The sequence below is a fragment of the Armigeres subalbatus genome, chromosome 3 (assembly GCF_024139115.2).
Source record: "Armigeres subalbatus isolate Guangzhou_Male chromosome 3, GZ_Asu_2, whole genome shotgun sequence".
NCBI classification, from domain to species: domain Eukaryota; kingdom Metazoa; phylum Arthropoda; class Insecta; order Diptera; family Culicidae; genus Armigeres; species Armigeres subalbatus.
Genome location: NC_085141.1, coordinates 368,751,431 through 368,759,444, shown reverse-complemented (window position 1 = coordinate 368,759,444; position 8,014 = coordinate 368,751,431).

Here is an 8,014-nt window from a genome sequence, read left to right as displayed (position 1 = left end):
CCTCCTTTCAAGAGGCTCGGAAGCCTCCTTTCAAGAGGCTCGGAAGCCTCCTTTCAAGAGGCTCGGAAGCCTCCTTTCAAGAGGCTCGGAAGCCTCCTTTCAAGAGGCTCAGAAGCGTCCTTTCAAGTGGCTCGATAGTCGCCATTCCACAGGCCTGAAAGCCGCCATTCATTAGGCTCCAAAGCCATCATTCAAGATGCTCGAGAGCCTCTTATCAAGAGCTGCGGAAGCCTACTTTCAAAGGGCTCGGAATTATTCTTTCAAGAGGCTTGGAAGCTCACCCCTCAATTAATGCAAAAGTTCCAAGGGGTACCTCTCAAGAAAAAGGTTGAGAACCGCTGCTTTACACGGAAAGTATAAAAATAATCCTGAATTTAAAAATTGCAATAAGTCAGCATTGAATTGGTATTTTTAAACTCTAAATATGTTGAAAATCAAAAAAGGCTATTAGATTGAAGAAATTATTTGATTGGATAAAAAACTTGAAGAACAAAAATCTAAAAAATCAAAGTTTGAAATTGATAAAATCGTGAACTAAAATTTTGTTATGTTTAGATCGATTTTCGAAAGCAAATTAGTGATTTTGAGCAAAAATAAAAATTTGGGTTTTAGAGGGTTAAACCAAATAGGTTACGAATGGAATGCATGTTCCATTCAACGCCATCAAAAAAAAAATCAAAAATTGCAGTACAGGCATTGATGTCAATACGCATAACGAAAGATCTATTTGCGTCATTCAGGAATGCAACCTGTTTTTAGTGATCATTCTCATTAGATAGAATTTGATTTCTTGTTTAAATGATCACTAAGGGCATGTTCAATTTATAAAGAAAGGAAAATAGATCTTTCGTTACGCCTTAATACCTAATCTCAAATTCTTGGAATTTTTGAATAGCCTGGAATGGAACATGCATTTTTTAATGAAGCAAATTAATCTTTCGTTACGCGTTCAGACCCTAAAGCCTGAACTCCAGTTCTTCAAATTCTTGGATAGCCTGGAATGGAACACATGTTGAAGACATGCTCAATTATATCAGAGAACCGTTATAGCCTATTGGTATATTTATGTTTGGACTATTGGGAGCATGTACCATATGAAAAATGCCTATAGATGTTAGTTTATTCGAGGAGGTTTGAAAGCCCAAATTCCAGGGAACTCTTGTAAGACCTAGAAAATGTGATAATAACATATCAATTTTGGGTCTTTGGATTGCTATGATTATGTATTGTATTTAAAACTGTCCAAAGATCAATGCATTAAGTGGGAACATTTTAATATCCCTCAAAGCCTGAACGTACGATTCACGCTTTCATTTAATCACTAAAAATTCGTAACTTCTGCATCCCTCAACCGATTGTGACAATCAACCCCTCAAAACAATCGATTAGATCTCTAGTTTCTGGAAATGGGATAATATTTTGGATTTGTCATATTCCGGGGTGTACTGGGGTAGGTTTTTTGGCACCAGTGGGAACACTTGTTTAGCACTTCTATAAGTCAACGTGCGACATGTCAAACTTCATTATTTTGCAAAATAAGATCAATTGAGACCATCCTGATAGTTTTTGGACAAGTTGGACGTGTTCGGGAATGTTCCGGAAACCTGGTCCGCCGGTTAAAATGGCCATTTTCTATCAGTGATACACCCTAGCTTGCGACATCTCAAACTTCATGATTTTGCAAAACAAGATTGATTCGTATACTAAGTCTTGAACATGTTATGAAGCTTTACAGGGAAAAATCATACAGAGAACCTTGTTTGCGACATCTCAAATTAAGGTCACTCCTGACGGAATCCAAGTTTCGAAGTGCTCGCGTTTTCGGGGGCACACCACTCGATACGGAAGCAACGCACAACTGTCATTTTTTTTTTTTTTCACGCATGCTAAAACGCAGACGCAGCAAAACTAAATCAACAAAAATGACAGTTGTGCGTTGCTTCAGTATCGAGTGGTGTGCCCTCAAAACGCGAGCACTTTGAAACATGGATTCCGTCAGGAGTGACCTTTAGGTAATAAAACCTTTCCATTTATGTGTATGATATTTAGCGTAAATTTCAATTTTTTTTTCTATCTGTGTAACCTAAGGTTTCGAAATGATAAAAATAGATATACAGTAATCCGGAATACTTCGAAACATGTCAAATATGTCGAATTACCAACAATGTCGTAAGCAAAGCTCTATAACTGATCAAAAATGGCTATTTTCCCCATGGCAGTCAGTCTCCCGATTTCGGAACATGTCCAACTTGTCCAGAAACCCTCAAAATGAGCTCCATTGATATTTTTTTGTTAAATATCTTGGCTGTGCACAGCACATGTTTCGAAATGGACAAATTGATATGAAATTTGCGAAAAAGAATCCACGTGTCTTGAAGGGACTCGAACCTCGAGCCCTCAACCTCCTACACTCTAGATAGGCGTGATAATCCATACACAACAAGACCACTTAAAGGTCCCGTTTGCGGAAAAGCCATCAGAATCCGAGTAGCAACCTCCACCACGGTTAGCTCTTTTTTGCGAATTGATGTACGAGAAAGGCAAAAAGGAAGGCCTCAGTTACACTGAATATGAAGTTTAATATTAAGGGGGAGCACATATTGCCATCAAACCCCTACATAAATCCGTATTTTTTGAATGAGTGTGTGTGATACTTTGAGAGGAATACAGCGGAATCACGCACACTTTTATTCATTTGGAGAAATCAATATTAACCAAAACATTTTTGGATAATATTTGAAGCACTCGCTGCAAAAATACAGCTTATGATTTTCTTTTGAAGTCGCACAATATAATTGCCTACCTTACGGCTTTTACAAACGATTTATAGTGAATAAGGCACCTACCAACCACTAGAGCTAAGATTAGGAAAATTTGCCGAACATAAAGTCCATTTCGCTCAAAACTTTTGATAGCTTTAATAAGAGATTGTGCACATTTATTGTTGTTTTTGATCTCTTGGCATAATAACCAAATAAAGCAAGCCGTCTGGTGACATAGCTTTGATTAGAGCTTCAATATATTAAGATTTGCCAAACAATAAATGTGCTAAACCACAACATTTTAGTTATTTTATGAAAATTCCTTATATTTGACAATATTGTCAGGATTCATTGGCTGCTTGAACCCTTTGGCGTGCTGATGCTTGCTATTGAAAATATCGAACAAATCATTTAACATTTCTACACATCGAAATATTTCGTCGGAATCCTGAAATTCTTTCTGGTGAAATGTCAATTTCCTCAATTCGTCTGCAACGCTTAGCCTCAGGCTCAACCGCAAGATCCACACGCATTTTCTCGTTGTGGAGGTTAATATGTTTGTTGGTCAGCTTTCCTACCTTCAATCCACTAAGCTTCTGTACTTGATTGAGCATTTCAATAAATCTCCATTCTATCAAGCTTTCAAAGACTCTTTCCATGAATGTGTTTTTCGAAATGGCTCGAGCATGTGGCAAATTTCAATTAAAACGAAAATGGGTTCATTTGCACAACGTTGCTTGAAACTATAGTTTTGGAATTTTTACATTTGAATGAGGCTCCCAACGCTTTTGCGGTACTGATATTTGTATTTAGTCCATCAAATATCGTGAAGATGAGTCAATATGTCTTCAAAAAGACAGGCTTTCTGTTTCGTATGCAAGGAATCTGTGAAAAAATAGGCTACAGGTATTTTGAATTTTTGCTTGACGCTAGTAACCATAAAAACAATCGCTTCCTTTGCAAATCTCCGTCTGACCTTTCTGGCAAATATCCAGCAAACTGAACCGAACCCCTGAAATTTCATTGTACTGTGGTTCCAAAGTAAATTTACTCTATTTTGTGATTCAATATTGAATGCCACCGTAGCGTTTGCAATTAATCTTTTAATTTCATTTTCAAAATGGTTGCTAATTTCGGTTGTCGGCACCCAAACATGGTCGGTTGTCGGCACCCCATTTTCCAAGGGAGATATCAAGAGCCATGATTTAAGACCAATAATCGAAGTTAATTGCCTAATTTCAGGTCAATAGCCACGTTTTGAGCAAAAATAACGAATTTTGGAAGCATAATTAAAAATATGAACAAATATCCATGGTGATGGCAATAAAATCTTTTTCTAGGCATTTAAAATAGAAAAAGAATAAAATAAGTAAATTTCACATCATCAAAAAGTAGGATGCAGGCGTCAAGAAGTCTGGGACATTCGCATTGATTGTCAATTGAATGAAACATTTTGATAGTGCTTTAAAAACCATACGCTGCATGCCATCGAATCAGTCGGGTTAGACACGACGTTCTGAGAATATCATATCTAAGATTATTTAGACCCGCTAATTTATATACCTAGAATTTCAAATCAAGATTCTCAGTCCATTATTCGGGGAACCGCTTCTTGGAAACCGATGCGCTGCGCCATCAGAACCGGAAAATATTCACGTCCATTCGTCGTGGTCGTTGCCGTCGTCGTCTCTCAAAGGATCGCGTCAAGCCCTTATAAGGTCTCTTCCTTCTGCCACCCGGCTCCCGGTACCCGTTCCCGTCCGAACCAAACAAACCAAAAAGAAACAACACAGTCATGAAGTTCGTTTGCCGACGATGCTTTTGCCTTTATTTGATTCGTTTCTTTCTTGTTTAGGTTCCTCTTGGCGCGGTGTTTGCCATGGAGCGGTTGTCGTCGTCGTCGCCGGTGTTGGAGGTGGCAGATCGTGCTAGACATCCCGGCAACAGTCCGGCTACCTACATACCTACCAATGCGATGCCATTGAGGCGAGGAACGGCCGGAAAAGAGCATCCACTGTTTCGCCTTCCAACTTTGAGCCATGTGTAGTACAGTAGTATGGTATGGAAGGGATCGGATAGGCTGTTGCTGCCGGTGGCACAGTGGAGGACCTCCGCACATGAGACGATCTAAACCTTGGGATTGTTATGTAGATATGCTGAAGTAATGAACTGAGCGTGATCTACTTTGAGAAATATTTATAGTGCCTAATAACAAATGTGAGCAATTCCAAAGGGCTTGGGATTTAATTCTTCTTTTTGTTCTATGGCTCTACATTCCACCTGGAACTTGGCCCAAGGGCGTAGCCAGAGGGGGGCAGGGGAGGGCCGTCGCCCCGCCTAAATGGTGGAAAGATTGAACGGGTACTGAAATGAATTCGCTCAAACATGTGCACTTTACGATCCAATCATATTCAGAAATTGGTTTTTGAAACTCAAAAGATTCCCAAAAAACTTATAAGGGTATCCAGGATCCATACTATATGAAATTTCAAAACAACTCGAAACATTGCGGGCTCAAGAATTCTCCTAGAAATTCTTCTAGAAGCTCCCCTGGGAACTTCTAAATTCCTCCGGAAAGTTATCCATAAATTCCTCTGAAAATCGTTTGAAAATCCTTCTCCTGTAATTGTAATTTCTCCTTATCTATAAAACTCCAACTATTTTTTTTTGGAAATTCATGTGGAAGTTTCTTGAAGATTTCTTTTCTTCCCTTCAAGTTTTACTTCTAGACATTTCTTCGGCTATTCTTCCAGGAAAATCTGCGACATTTCTTTCAGGAATGCATTCTAGAGTTCCTCCAAGAATACATACGGAATTTCCTCCCAAAATTCTACTAGAAGTTTCTTCAGAAATTTATGACGGAAATCCTCCGATGCTAATCTATAAGAAACTGCTCCGGGTATTCCTCCAGGAACTCTTCCTTAAATTCCTCCGGGATAACTTCCAGGACTTTTTCCGGGAGTACCAATATAAATTCAATAGCGAAATCCTCTAAAATTACATTTTGAAATTCTTTCCGCAATTATTTTAGAATATCCTTAAAGAATTCCTCTACAAATTTCTTTTTCTTTCGAATTTCTCCAAGAATTCGTCCAAGTATTTCCCCGGAAATTTTTCTCTTCCTTCAGGAATTTCTCCGGGATTTTTTCCGCGAAATTGTCCTAGAATTCTTTCCGGACTTCACTCGGACTTTACTCCAGAATTTCATTCGGAAATTAATGTTAGAGTTCCTTCAGGATATCTTCCAAGAGTTCTTCCAGGAATTTCTTCAGAACAAACAAAGAACAGCAATTCATCTAGGAATACTTTCTGGAATTCATCTGGTAATTTCTGCATTAATTCCTCCTGGTATTCTTTCGGGAATTCCTTCTGATATTTCTCCAGAAATTCCTTCATGAACTTCTCCAATAATTATTTCAGTACTACCTTGTGAGAATTCCTCTGGAAGTGCTTGTGGGAGTTCCTCCGGGAGCTCCCTCAGGAGTTTTCCCAAAAGTTCCTCTAGTAATCTCTCCAGGAACTTCACAGGGGATTCTTTGAGGATATTTGGCAGGAATTTCAAGTGAAATAGGATTTCGGAAGTTCCTCTAGAAATTCAACTCCGGGTATTCCATCGGCTGTTCCTCTGAAAATTTCTCCGGGAGTTCCACTAGTAGTGCCTCCAAAAATTCATTCAGACTTTCTTTCAGGAGTTCATTAAGGCTTTCTTTGGGAATTTATCTACAAAGTTCCTCGGAAAATTTCTCTGGGAGCTCCTCAGGGAGGTCCTTTAAGAATTCTTCCAGGAGTTTGTCCTGGAATTCATCCAGAAGTTCTTACAAGAGTTCCTCCAGGATTTCCTCCGGAAATTCTTCCTGTAGTTCTTCAATAAATTCATCTAGAAGTTCCTCTGGCAGTTCTTCCGAAAATTCCTCTGATACTTTCTCCGGGAATTCCTACAGAAATTCCTCTGGGAGTTCCTCCGGAAATTACTCCGGGAGTTCCTTCTCAAAGGAACTGCCGGTGAAACTCCCGGAGAAATGCTCATAAAAACTGCTGGTGGATCTCCCGGAGGAATTCACGTAGGAACTGCCGGAGGAGCTCCCGTAAGAACTCCCGGAGGAATTTCAGGAGAAACTCCTAGAAGAATTCCTAGAGGACCTCCCGGAGGAACTCCCAGAAAACTGTCGGAAGAACTTCGGGAGGAATTTCCAGCTATATTTCTGAAGAGAGCCTAAATGAATTCTTGACAAAAGGCTGAATGATCTCCTGGAAGAGCTACTGGTGGAACACCCGGAGGAATTTCTAAAGAGGAGGAATTTCTGTAAAATTCCCGGAGGAAATTCTGGAGAAATTCCCGGAAGAATTTTCAGAGAGCCCCCGTAGGAACTGCTGATAGAACTACCGGAATAATTCTCGGAGGAAATCCTGGAGGAACTCTTGGAGGATCTGCCGGTTGAACTCCTGGAAGAATTCCCGGAGGAACTTCCGGAGGAATTTTCGAAGAAACTCCTGCAGGATGTCCAGTGGAAATCTTGTAGTTTCCACCGGAATTCTTTCTGGATTTCTTTGGGAATTAATCTAAGAACTCCTCCAAAAAATCCATTGTTGATTTTATTTTCGGAATAATTTCTGTATAAATTTTCGGTGGAATTCCTGGACAAATTCTTTGAAATTTTCACAAGAAATTATTCGAAACTTTCACGGAAAAAATTATGGAATTTAGTTTATTGGCAATTCCGCGGAATTTCCACGGAATATTCTTAGGAATTCCACGGTGCAATTTTTCAGATTTTTTTATGAGAAACAGCACGAAATAATTATCTGAAGAATTCCCAGCAGAACTTATAAAAGAATTCGTGGAGGATTTTTCGGAGTAAATTATGGTGGAATTTTCGGCCAATTCCCGGCGAAATTGATGGTGGAATTCCTGAAGACATTGCCGAAGAAATTGCTGGAGGCATTCCTGAAGAATCCGGGCGTGAATGCGTCACGTTTATTGGCATAAAGTTTTAGTACAAAACGCTGACTTCAACGCTGACGCGCAACGCGCTGTTGAGATTCAGCCTTTATTGTTGGTTGTGGATTTGGTTTCAAAGTGTTTGGAGCTTAGAAGGAAAAAGTACCAAGCACTAATATTCATGTGTTTTTATAAAACTACGATTCAGGAGACCTAAAAAAATTGGAAGTTTTGGTTAGAAAAGTCCGATTTAAACCAGCATTGTAAAAAGGCAGCTGATATGTTAAAGAACATTTCCGCAGAGCATTGTATG